A 14646-nucleotide genomic window follows, 5' to 3' on the forward strand; every position below is an offset into this window, starting at 1 on the left:
AAAGCGCTGTCTAAATAAAATGTTGATACTATAAAATAGATACTATTACACTGAAAACAGATGTTCATTGAAGGACATTAATAACGCAGTGAGATAAAATACAAGATGTACCTGCTAGAACAATGTTGTATTTAAAGTTGGTTACATTATTTTATTTAACTACGGACGGTAATATGATGTAACAATCTCTGTAATAGTGTTTAATTGAATATTATACAATTCAGTAGTTGAAGTTTGATAGCACACAAGCAATAAGAATTTGATGTTTTTAGTTATATTTGTTGTTGGGAAAGCTGAGGGAAGATGTTAAATATGGATAAGAGGGGTCACTTGAATGGCAAACCTATTCAAGTATGGGATGTTTTCTCCCATGAAGGGAATGATCGGTTGTTTATATTTTGAAAACCATTTTTTACGCAGACAGTTTTTATTTGTATCTTTTAAATGGATGTCTATGCAATTCATTTATAACATACAGAAAATGAATGGTAAAAAGTTTTCAGCACACATACAAGGTTATGTACAAAGACATAAACAGGACAATGGTTAAATGCAAAGGTACAGTTAGTCCAACTTTGAAATGCATTTCTATCGATGTCAATGGCTTAAATAACAGCTGTAAAAGAGGAAGCTTACAAAGATATCTTAAGCTATGTAAAGTGCAAGTAGTATTTTTACAAGAAGCACATCTTATACAGCAAGATTTTAATACGATTAATATGTATAACTACACATTACTAGCAAGTTCAGAATATAATAAAAAGCAAAGAGGTGTAGCAATATTATGGAGAAAGACTATCTTGATGCCCAAGATCATAAATACAGTCAATCTCAGGAATGTTTTGTTTAATTTAGTGTATTAATAAATGGTTTGGCTTATACCCTGGTAAACTATTATTGGATACCAGGACTGGGTGTCACATTTACAGAACATAATACAACATTCCAAAGGTAATAACTGCAGGAGATTTTAATTGTATAATGAAAGAAGAGGACACAAATGCTAAAAACACACAGAAGAAATCTCCACTATCAAAATTACTTAGAGTTTACTGACTCATATAACTTAGTGGACATAAACACATATGCTGAACAAGACTCACTGATATTCACACATTACTCACATAGACATAACACCTTTTCCAGAACAGAGTGTATATATAACAAAAGATCTTACCACAAAAAATAAACAAAGTCAAAACAATCACCTGCCCCTTCTCAGACCATAATGCAATAACTTGTGAAATAGATTTTAACTTTGAGAAAACTTACAATCATAAGAATTCCAGCCTATATAACAAACTTTAAAGAGTTTAAACAATACTATACTGCAGAGATGCAAACCTTTCTATATTTAAACCTTACAGATGAGGTAGCATATGTATACATATATATATATATATATATATATATATATATATATATATGTATATATATATATATATATATATATATATATATATATATATATATATATATATATATCAATAAAAATAAATAAATAATATATATATATATATATATATATATATATATATATATATATAGATTAGCTATATATCTGATGCAATAAAAGCACATTTATATGGGAAGGCGGTAGCCTGCTATAAAAACAAACAAAAGTAGTGGAATAAAGAACTGTCAGAACTACAAGCTAAAATAGCCAAAATGAAATTAGATATTCATAAAGGCAACTTAGTTTCAGAAAAAAAATTAAAAGACCTCAACAAAAAATACTTAAGAGATACTGAACCATAAAACAATGATTAACCTAGAGAAGGTCAAGCATGGAAACAGGAGAACCGCAAGGCACCCTCTCCTGTCTGCCAAGACAGAAAGTGCCAAGAGAAGGTCAGGGGGAAGGAGGGAGGGACGGCTGATGACAAATGAAGTCTAACTACTCAGATGGAACGTTATGGTGAGTACATAACTTCTTTATCTGAAGTAGCTAACTTCATTTGATCATTAACCTGTGGGACAGAGTCCCCAGCTACCAGCAAAAAAACCCTGGGTAGCCCTCATGGAAGGATATTTCGGAGCACCGCAGAACCAAAGAATGCTCTCCCTCTGGAAACTATGTCCAATTTATAATGAGAAATAAAAGTATGAGATGAGGAACAAGTAGCCGCTGAACAAATATTGCCCAAAGACATTCTAGACCAAAAGGCAGCTGACGTAGCCATAGATTTGGTAGAATGGGCATTTATCCTACCCGGAAAAGACATGTTTTTGTCTTTGTAAATCTGAAGGATGCATAGGGAAACCCATCTGGCAATACTCACCTTAGAAACCGGTTTGCCCAGAAAAGGCGTAGCAAAAGACACAAACAATTGGTCAGACTTGCAATGGGCTTTAGTCCTGTCTAAGTAGAAGTGTAACTGTCTATGCATGTCTAACAAATGCAATTTATATTCACCCCTGTTCTGAAAATTTGGAAAGAAGACAGATAAGTTGATTGATATTTGTCTCCGAAGCCACTTTAGATAGAACGGAAGGATTATTACAAAGGGAAACCCTGTCTTTATGAAACATCATATATGGAGGCTTTACAGATAATGCTTGAAGTTCCTATACTCTCCTAGCTGAGGTAATAGCCACTAAAAAGGCAGTCTTCCATGATAAAAATTTCAGGTCTACAGAAGCAGCAGGTTCAAAGGATGGAGCAACCAAGGCCTGTAAAACTAAGGTAAGATCCTACGGAGGGGTAGGATCCTTAATCGGGGGTCGTAAAAGAAAGGTACCTTTAACAAACATTTTGCAAAGTCTGGAAGAAGCAAAGGAAGCTGTATTCTCACTTACATGAAAAAATGGCTGCCAGTTGAACTTTTACTGCAGATGAGCTGGCACCCTGCTGGAAAATGTATGCCAAAAACTCAAGGACTGCTGGAATAGGAGCTGTGAGTGGATCCAAGTTCCTCTGAGAAGTTCAGATAGAAAAACACTTCCATTTGCTACGGTAAATTTTTTTGGCGGACGATTTATGAGCTGCCACCAGAAAAGACTTAACCAGGGAAGCCAAACTGGGAGTCCTAGCAATCAAGGGGAACTGGAGCAGCCAAGCCATGAGCTTTAGACTCCCCAGGTCTGGATGAAGGCCCTTCAAGGGATGCAAAATGAGATCCGGTATGGGATCCAGAATCAGAGGAGGAACTACAAGATGAGACCAAAGACAGGGAAACAAGATTTGGCGAGGCCAGAGTGGGGCAATGAGAATAATTCTGATCCTCAACCGTCGAGCCTTCTGTAGAAATTTTGTCATGAGAGGCAAAGAGGGATAAGCATAAAGAAGACCGCAAGGCCAAGTATGGACCAGAGTGCCCCTGGGGGATTCCCCCTGTGGGGGGATCAGAGTGAAGAACTCGCTGCACTTCACATTGGAAGGAGATGTGAAGAGATTGCAGCAAGGCTGACCCCCCACTCAAGGAAGATCCGCTCCGCTACTGAAGGATTCAGAAACCACTCGAAAGGCATTAGAATAGTCCTGCTCAGTTTGTCCGCCGGAATATTGGACCGACCCGGGATGTGCATTGTTATCAGAAAGTGGCTGGTGGAGATCGCCCATTCCCACACTTTCATGGCCTCATGACAAAGAGGACAGGACCTGGTTCCCCCCCTGTTTGTTGATGTACCAGACCACTGACATATTGTCTGTCTGAATAGCAATTGTTCCCAGAGGAAGAAAGGCATGAAGGGCCTGCAACGCTACTAAGACCGCCCTCATCTCTAGAACACTGATATGCAGTTTGGTCTCGTTTGGAGACCACATGCCTTGGACCGTCCTGCCCGAACAATGCCCCCCCCCACCTTAGTTGAGAGGTGTCCGTGGGTACCGTGGCTTGGGGAGGGGCTGAAAGAAACGGGTGTCCCTCTATCAGCTCCGGAAACGTATCCACCACAACAGGGATCTCCTGCATGCGTTGCTTATGTGAATAGATGTATCAAAGGCAGATCTAAAAGGGACCATTGGACCACTAACATCCACTGTAGAATTCTCATATGCAGGCGAGCACAGGGGAGAAGAGTAATGGTGGCTGGGGCTGGTGGAAGGTGAGACTGTGGGATTACAGATATATGAAGTCTTAGGTTCCGGAGTCTTTCTGGAGTTAAAAGGGCCTTGGTTAGAGACATATCGATTTTCGCTCCTATAAAGTCCAAAACCTGAACAGGGTCTAGAGAAGATTTGGCTATGTTGAGTGCGATGCCCAGCAAATCTGACAATTTCAGGAAAAATTTCCTGGCCGACAAAGTAGACAACTGGTGGGAGTGGCGAGGAGCCAATCGTCCAGGTATGGATAAACCTGTATCCCCTAAAGCCTCAGGTGAGCGGCTACTACTGCCATGACCTTGGTGAACACCCTGGGGGCTGTGGTGAGACCGAAGGGTAGTGCTCGTAAGTGATAGTGATTGGTCCCTAGCCGAAAGTGGAGGAACCTCCTGGAGCGTCTGTGCATTTTGATGTGATAGAACACATCCTGGAGATCTATGGAGCACATCCAGTCGTTCTCCTGCAGGTAAGGCAGGATGCACTGCAGAGTGACCATCCGGAACTTCTCTTTAGCAACTGACAGGTTTAGCGTAAAAAGGTCCAGAATGGGCCTTAAGTCCCCCGTATTTTTTGGTGCCAAAAAGAACCTGGAATAGATGCCTGATCCGGACTGATCTCGTGGGATGGTCTGGATGACTCATTTCCTTAGCAGATTTCTGATTTCTATAGCTGCTGCCTCCCTTTGCGCGGGTGGTATATGACCAGGAGGTGTTTTGGTGGAATGGGAGGGGTTAGAAAGGGAATTGTATAACCTCTGGATATTATCTGCAGCACCCGACGGTTTGATGATACGGACTCCCATGCTGTAAGTGCATCGAGAGATGACCCCCGACTGCCTCCAGACCAGTCTAGCAACCCATCAGGGCTGTTGCGTGGGTCTGTCAGAGAATGGTCCTTGAGATCCAAAACTTCTCAGACCCCCCTCCTCTGGGCCGGCATCTGTCCTGACCCCCTCTGGGGGAAGGTGAGTCCCGAGTGTCCTGGGAATACTGAGACTTCCGGAACCACATCTTCTTTTGCACCCTCCGATTCCTGGAAAAGGATCTTTGGGGGTTAGAGAAGTGGATTACGACGGCAGACAGTGTCTTCCCATCCGTCTCACTCTGGACTAACTTTTCACAAACTGTCTTTTCAAACAAGAACCATCGTAAGGGGCATTTGTGAAAGACACCTTAAAGGGTTCCATGAATTGACAAAGCCTTAGCCAGGCATGTCACCTCATGGCAACGCCGGACCCAGCAGCCCTTGCTGCTCCTTCAGTGGCATGTGACAGTAGGCACATGGATGTATTTGTAACTACATTGAGAGTGGCCATTCTCGCGGAGAATGTACATTTATCCTCCGGAGACATGGACTCTGGGGGTGACTCTGTGAACTCCTTGATGAGGTCTCGCTGTAGTCTAGTAACATGGGCCGAATAATTCTGTGCCCTTATAGAAAAGGTGGCTGAAGCATATGTCTGTTTTCCCAAATGATCCATCGTCCTGGACTCTCAGTCAGGGGGTGGACCGCAGAATTTTCCTGGGACAGTTCTTTCTTGGTGGCAGCTGCTACCATCATGACATCCATGAGGGACTCCTTGTTCCAGCTCGGTCTGTCTACTGGAGGGCTCAAGATCTTATCGGGGCGTCTGTGAATTGGCTACATGGTGTCTGGCTCCTTCCATGCCCTGGTGGTAATGAGGTCCACCAAGGGATCCTTGGGGGGGGGGGGGCACACCCCTGCAGGTAGATGGGTCTGTGTCGAAGGTCTCCAGGAACACTCGTTCCGAGGAAGGTTTGGGAACAGACCAACCCCCCCACTGGTGCAGAATTTCCATGATGTCTCCAAAGGAGACATCCTGGGGGGGGGGGGGTGATTTGGGGAAATCTTCTTCCAAGTCAGTATCCTCAGTGAGGGACGCTGGAGTGGAGTCCAGGTGCCTCCTTTTGCACATTTGCTTACGAGGGATCTCTTCAGCGGGGCTCTCTGGAGAGGGCTCGCAAACTACTGGAGGCTCCTCAAGAGAAACGGTCTGGGGCACCTCGAGCACAGGCTGTCCCTGCATGGGCAAAATGGCAGAAGATGCACCCAGAGGTGAGGGAGTCGGGGCGGAATCCGATGAAATAGTCAGGGGCCTCGATCCTCTGGAGAGAACCCTCTCCACCACGTCGAACGCCGAGGGAGAGCGAGTGTCCTGAGGAAATGGTAAGGAGACTGCTCTCCTCAGATAGTCATGGGGATCAGAGCCAAGCCCGACAGAGCCATGATACCGAGGGGCAGACCTTGACCTGACAATGTCGACACCAATGGGGAAAGGCTCAACCCCTCGAATCACACGCCCAGGCTCCAGCTCCGAGAGCCACTTGGGTCCAAACTAGTCAGGGGGTCGGATCTGAGAAGGAGATATCAAGGCAAAGAAGGGAAGCAAGCCTCCCCCTCCGGAGGGAGAGGGAGCTGGCAAGAACCCCATCGAAATATTGATGCAAATAAACCTACAGATCTTGTCCATGTCTGCTTCAGATAAACTACGGGTGGACCTCGATGAGGCCACCGACGCCGGCCGGGAGGGTCGGTGTACAGAGGCCCTAGAAAGAGTCCTAAGTTCCTCCAGCTCCAGTGAAAATCTAGGCGATTGGAGCCAAGGGGAAGCATGGCGTACAAAAAACTGTCTGCTTGGGGGGAGGACCCACCAGATCTAAACAATCCGGGGATGTCTTCCTTCCCTTGTCTCTCTCTCTCTCTGTCCCCGTTCCTCTCTCTTAATTTCCCTAACCACAGACCTTTGATTGGGAGGTTGTGTCCTGACCTTTGAGGGGGAGGAGACCGTGGTTGAAGTAGAAGGTGCACTCACGAAGAAGAGGAGGCAGCCACCTCCATTGCAGGCAGAAGTCCCTTAAGGATCAATTTAGCACTATGATCCTTAAGGGCCCTGGACTTAAACCCCGCACAAATGGAGCAGTCAGATGATAAATGGGCTGCTCCCAGACACACAACACACAGAGTGTGGCCATCCGCAGGAGACAACTTATGGCCACACTCTGTGCATTTCCTAAAGATCAGCTTAGCCAAGCTGATCAGCCATTTCCAACACACCATGAACGTTTAACATAACACGGTTGAATTGGCTACCCAGCCCCAACAATCACTCTCATTCACTTGGAAGGGAGGGGAAGGGAGATTAGGCTTAAACTATCTAACAAGACACAATGACTTTTCTTTTTTTTTCAAAGAATGTGATGCAAATAACATGGGAAGGGGAGAGATAGGGACAGTAGGAAGCCTACCTACACTAACACGACACAAAAACACCCACAAAAAATTGAAGTTCACCTACCACGCCTGGAGCTCTAAACCACGCTGCTTGGCAAAGCTGCAGCAAACGAGATCTGAGGGAAGGAAGGAGATGGAGGCATATTATGGGTAAGTGGAGGAGCTTGGAGCTTGGCTCAGATGCTGGTGAAACTGCCATCTTGGAACAGATCTGGATCAGACATCCCACAGGTTGATGATCAAATGAAGTTAACTACTTCAGATCAAATATTGCCATTATTGATAGAGAATGATCAAACAGGATTCATTAAAAACAGAAATACATATGACAATATAAAGAGAACTTCATCCCTTATTGATTTCATAAACAAAACAAAAAATAAAATGAATGGCATTTGCTTAGATATTAACAGTGCATTTGATTCTGTGAATTGGGATTACCTTTGGCTTGCACTGGTGCAGTATGGATTTTCGAAAAATTTTACCTCGCTAATAAGGGATTTTTATGATAAATCTTTGGCGTACATAAAAATAGGATTGTATTTGTCGGAGCCTATTACCATTACAAAAGGTACAAAACAGGGTTGCCCACTTTCTCCTTTGTTATTTGCATTAGTAATAGAACCATTAGCAAATTTCATACATGCAAACCCAAACATTCAAGGAATTCAACTAGATACTGGCCTTGAGTTAAAGATTCAACTATTAGCAGACAACATTTTATTGACTTTAAAAGTCGATAACACACTAAAAGAACTATGGAAAGCAGCAAAACAGTTTAAGAAGATTTCTGGACTATCATTTAATGAAAATAAGACCAATATGTTACTAATAAATATGAACAAAGAAGCATTAAATAAAAATATCATAAATATCTATCTAGAAATGATATAATCAAATACTTAGGAGTTAAAATTACAAATGACAAATACCACAGTGCAACTAAACTATAAAGAGATTTTCGATAATATCAAAGTACTTGTACAAAAATAGAATAAGCTATTTTTTACCATGGATGAAAGACTATATATAATTAAAATGATATATTCCTGAAAATTCTGTATTTTATACAAGCTTGCTACTGCCACCTAAATCATATTTAAAACAATTTGAAGGGTTAATAAATAAATTCTTATGGTACCCTAAAAGACCTAGAGTTGCCCTAAGACATAATTTTGACAAATGGGAAAAAGGTGGAATAGGCTTACCAGACTAAGAAGGATATATACAATAGTCAGCTTTAAATAAACAGTTTTTAAACAAAGAATATGCTTCCAAATGGAAACTAGTACATGAAAAAATCTGGTTAAAAAACACTCATAATCCAATAAATAAATATATGGAAATAGTACCGAATAACTTACTTTGGTTATTGAAGGAATATATGGCAACAGGGAAACACAAAAATATAAATTCTAAATACATTATCAATACCCTAAAGTTGTTTATCCACTTTGTAAACAAAAATCCAGATTTAAAAGCATGGCTTTTTTTCATATTCCCAATAGCATATACACAAAATAATATTATAACTCAGGGCTCAGTAGCAGTTAAAACACTTAGTAAGAATGGCCCAATTTACTGGCATCAGCTGATGAATACTATAAAGTATTAATAATAGAGCAAACTATTACAGAGTGCAACCTTGAAAATAACATGTGGTTAACACTGCAGGGATTAAGACAAACAGTTTTAAGCCAACAGGCAATAATGCAGACAGACGTCTGTTAGGGAAAAGCTTCCTAAGTTCATAGAGCAGTTAATAACGCTGATGGAATTTCCCACAAATGGGAAAGGAATTTTATCAGTATTGTACAAATTAGTTAAAGAAACAAGAGTTCCTAATAAACAAAATATATGGAAACAGTTAATGGTAAAATGCCAGATGATAAAGATAAAAACCTAATTCTTACATCTCCAAAACTAACATCTTTATCACTATATTGGTAACTTTTCACAAGGCAATTTATATATAGAGCATACTTAACACCATACAAATTAGAACTAATATATAATAAAGAAAAGAGATGTTGGAGGTGTAAATCACAATCAATAGCCAATTGGCAACACATGTTCTATGAATAATCCACTCAAAAACAATGAGGTGAGGTGAAACCAGGCTATCTTCACAAAAATAAACAACTTTTATTGTAAGTTCCAAACATAAGTGCTTTTGCAGTCAGATTACACAATCATCCAATAAACTATTTATATAGGAAATGCAAGTCACAGGTTCAATTCAAAAACTAGATGCATTTAAAGACAGTACTCAACACATCCCTCCTGAAAAGATGCACTATACATAAAATATTAACTACACAAAAATACATACACATAAAAATGTGTATGTAAAAACATTAACTATACATAAACGACCTTCTATCTTAAAAGTAGATGTGCCTTTACTACTGGTTTTACTGGGACTTTATCATTCAAGCCAGAGCCAGAATCAGCCCTCAGTCTAATTATCCACCTACTTTCTAAGCGTTCAGTGGCATTCTGTATGTCCCCCCTCTTAAGCTACCTTCTACTTTACCTATAACCAAAAAAATTAAACGTGTGCATAGTAGAGGTCTCTTTCACGTGTTTAGAAAAAGCATTATTCATCAATCCATTATTAATACTATATAGATGTTCTTGTATATGATCTTTTAAGAATTTGCCTTATCTACATAGAATTCATGACGCAAAATACAGTGTGCAAAATACACTATATATGTACTACTACAAGTTGTAGGTATATTAAAAGTATAACATCTATTTTGATCTGGATGCCAAAACATTGCTGAACTAATCAATATAGACACAATAATTACAATTGTGACAGAGTATTGTAGCATTCTCTGTAGCGCCTCTACTGCCATTCTTACTTACTAAAATTTACTTCAAGTAAGTTTTTTTTAGGATAACACAACATTTGGTTTAAAGATTTCCTTTTTTATATGCAAAATTGGGAACATCACCCACTATTTTCTTTAAATCTGAATTAGTGGTCATAACAGACCAATGCTTTTTAATTATATTAATAATACCATCTGAATTCTTGTTTTTGAGTGGATTACACTATTTTTTTTTTTTACTTGGTGGGATGTTTATTTGGCATATACAGGTCTCTTTTTCCTCTTTTTATATGTTCTATGAATGCCATTTACTTAAACAGTATTGGGAAAGTATTAACTATTTGTTACGGGCACTCTTCACTGATAATTTCCAACTTATAAAATCTTTAGTTTTGTTGAATACACCTGTGCTGTCTTGTGTTCCAAGGCAAAAATATGTAATTTTGTGGACTCTCCTTTGCTACTGCAAGGAAAAACATTACACAGAACAGGAAAGATGTAACTCCTTCCAATTTTAAACATGGTTTTATCAGTCTCGCAGTTGGAATTGAAAACAGAAAGTGAATCAAGTGCTGGAACCAAAAGACTATAATAAATGATATTTTTATTCAAAGATACATTCAAGAAAACAAGGTTTTTCAAGTATAGACATCCTATGTAAATAGTTGTTTTTGTAATGTTTGTTTTTGGAATCTTTTCTCCACTTTATACTTTGACTATGTAAATATTTATTTGATAAAGATACTGTATATATGTTTATGCTTCTGAAAATAAATAAAAATGTATTCAGTAAAAAAAAAAAAAAAACAGCAGCGTTGTGTAATCTGGCCATGACATGCACCAAAAAAGATTTTAAATGAAATAAAAAAAAAAAAATCAATCAATCAATCTACCTGGAAATGGATTAACATTTTAGGTAATAAGTAAAACCTTTGACTTAATGGATATTTAACCATCAACTGATTTTTAACGTCAGAAGGTATAAACTGATTAACAACCATTTCTTTCAAAAAAGAATAATTTTTTTTTGAAAATACTTGGTTTGATCTAGTTCCACATTTACCTATATTTGTAAATCGTTTAACTGTTTTTTAAGCTTCCAATGTCTAGTCTTTTTTACCCCATAACATAACTCTCCCACCATTATCAACATTCATCACTACCACATTTTAAGACCCTTTAAATCCTTCGAAGCAGATCTTTAAGCTAGTGTGAGATTACAGCCAACATTCCCTAATATATATCTCTGGTTAAGATATAAATCACACTGAAGTGGCTGTTCAAAAGCTCTAATGACTGGGTGATACGGTGGCTGGAAATTAGATTTTTTAAAAACAAAACTGTTGTTAGTCTGACTTGAATGTTCATCACCTCTAGAACTATACCAATATTTTAAATTTTAAATTCTAGAGAATGATTTAATAAATTGGACCACATCAGGTATCCATTGTTGGATTATTTCCTTTTATTTATTGCCTGACCATTATTGTAATTGCCACCAACATAGTTGGGGAACCCCATACAGACAACTTCATAAAGACAACAACAGGTCAGGATTGAACTCCAGGCCTTGAAGTTATCCAGAAACTTTAACCACTGTGTTACTGTACAATCTTACACTAGCCCTAGCCATAGCCATGGAATGATGACTACTACAGATATCGTCCCAGACATTCTTCAACTAGTGAGCATGCCCACATGTAAGGCTACTACATAGCTAGCAATTTATTACACTGATTTAGATACAGTCTATACTTAAAGACAACTGTACTGTGATCGCTCACTAAAAATTGATACATCCACTGGTGTGGGAACACAGAAATGTAACTTTAATGAAATAACTTCTCAAAGCAATGAGGTGGTCAAATGCCTCAGTAATACATCAATTGTAAAGTTGTTCCACTCTTTTCAGCTTAGTCTTTTTTTTATTATAAAAAAATCAAAAGACATCAAATAATAAAATATAAGCACAGCACATAACAGCAACATTCAGTGCATTCCACTCAGCATAGGTAGGGTGACAGAACTATAATAAATGAAAAGGCCAAAGACCAGTAAAGGAAAACTTAAGACTTAAACTGAAAACATCCAGCAAAGATTACATTAAATCTTAATAACGAGATGGTTTCAGATTACAGAAGAAAAACATTTACCTGAAAAATAAAAAATACAATAAACTCTGAGCCACTAAATCATCATCAAATAGCTTGCAAATTTTTGCAATGAATTTCCAAGCTTGCTGGAATTTTTTGGCTTATACTACTGAAAGTACATGCTTCCTCACTTAGTCCAATAAAGGATAACGTCATTCTGCTAAAGCTAAAGATATGTTATCACGTGTCTACTGCCTGGTGAGGAAAGTTGTTGGAAAACTTTCTAATACAAAGGAACACCAGATTAAATTAACCTTTATTAATTTAGTTATATTTTCCTGCTTTTGCTTAATTCCTGACAATACGACTTGGATCAGCAACTTCACACCTCACATGAAGCTATTTCGAAGTATGATGAGTCCTGTGAATGATAAAGAATCATGTGTACTGTAACTTTACAAATTGTATTTCTTTTAAAACAGTGCTGCCAAATGTTGGACCCATCTAAATCTTGGACAGAAGGGGGTTTAAAAGCAGTTAGGTAATCCATGGAGTGCAGGCAGGATGACAGTAACTAAAAAGAAAGACAACATTTTCAAGCAGAACAAACAGGCTTGGACTGTAAATAACAGATAAAAAAATTATGTACTTACTATAACGTTCCATCTGTGTTGTCCATTTTCATTCCTCCTTGACGGATGGGTTCAGATCTGAGGCATCAGATCCGACTCGGTCTATGTAAAAGCTTGTGGCAACTTAGAACTTTCAAGCTTCTCTCTTAACCACAATGCACCATCACTATTACCTCAGATCTTGTTTGCAAGCTATACAAGAAAGATGCAGTCTTATAAAACTTTACATCTACATGTATACAAATCAGATAAATAGAGACAGAGAGAGAGAGAGAGAGATAGGCAATGCCACATCTGGAGCTGCTAAGGTTCTCACAAGGTATAATGAAATCTTTATAGCCACTTGCTCTTCTAAAGTAAACCTATAAAAGGTTGTGGGTGGGGAGTCGAGGAGGGATGAAAATGGACAACACAGATGGAACATAAGTACATAATTTCTTTATCTGATGTTGTCAATTTTTATTCCGTTCTCGACTGATGGGACACAGTCCCCAGCTACTTAGAACCCTGGGTGGATTCAAGGAAGGATATTTTTGAGCACCACTGAGCCAAAAGATGTCCTACCTTTGGACACAAAGATCCAGCTTATAATGAGAGATAAAAGTGTGAGAGAAAGCCCAAGTTGCTGCTGAACAAATATCATCCATGGACCATGGAAGTTCTTGAGTAGAAAACTGAGGAGGTAGCTACAGTTCTAGTTGAATAAGTGAATACTTTGCATGGCAAAGTCATACCTGACTTGTTGTAAATAAAGGAAATACAATTAGTAAGTCATTTAGCTACGGTGACTTCAGGATGCAGGTGAGCTCAATTTGATATCAGCAAAAGATACAAACAACTGATCAGTCATTCTGATATCTTTTGTTCTATGAAGATAGAAATGTAACTGCCTATGCACATCTAGCAAAGGTAACAGTTATGTACTCACCATAACGATCGATGTATGTGGTCCATCTCGCCTACATTCCTTACTCACGGGTTTGGAGCCGAGAATTGGCTCCAACTTGGCCAAATTTCTCTAGCACAAAGTCTCTAACTAGCTGGGCTAACCCGGTATCCCAAGATGCACCTCGCCCTAGCCCCAGATCTTGTTTGCAATCATACCAATCATAACCCATACTCAATCAACACTGGAAGAAATTCCAGCCAGATAAGGGAACAAAATCACTGACCTTGAAGGGTCCACAGAGCCAATATTCCTCCAAATACTCTAAGAAGGGGGCAGGTGGGAGGGTACATAGGAATGTAGGCAAGATGGACCACATACATCGATCGTTATGGTGAGTACATAACTAACTGATGTTATGTGGTCCTATCTCGCCTACATTCCTTACTCACGGGACAGCGTCCCCAGCACCTCTATCCTGGGAGGCTCATAGGAAGATACTCCTGAGAACCGTGGAACCAAAGGAAGCCCGGCTCCTAGAAGCCACGTCCAGCTTGTAATGAGTAATAAAAGTGTTGGGAGAGGCCCAAGTAGCCGCAGCACAAATATCATCCAAGGAAAGCCTAGCATGGAAAGCTATTGATGTAGACATAGCCCTGGTAGAGTGAGCCTTGACGGGAAAATGTAAATTTCTGCCTGCTGACGAGTAGATGAACGAAATACAATCTTTGATCCATTTGGAAATTGTGCACTTGGAAATAGGACAACCTGCTCTGGTCTTTGAAAAGGACACAAACAGTTGATCAGACTTCCTAACATGCTTAGTCCTGTGTAAATAAAATCTCAGATGTCTGTGCACATCCAACTGATGAAACCTGAACTCTGCTTTATTGGAAAA

General features: G+C 39.5%; 1 protein-coding gene across 1 annotated transcript in view; it reads right to left on the bottom strand.

The window, feature by feature from the left end:
* The window catches only part of SLC39A10 (solute carrier family 39 member 10), a 1022483-nt gene that overhangs the window by 537869 nt on the left and 469968 nt on the right, over positions 1-14646 (bottom strand). The gene's annotated exons all lie outside the window — the stretch shown is intronic.

This window comes from Protopterus annectens, chromosome 6.part0 (genome assembly GCF_019279795.1).
Source record: "Protopterus annectens isolate FY-2018-M chromosome 6.part0, PAN1.0, whole genome shotgun sequence".
Classification (NCBI taxonomy): domain Eukaryota; kingdom Metazoa; phylum Chordata; order Ceratodontiformes; family Protopteridae; genus Protopterus; species Protopterus annectens.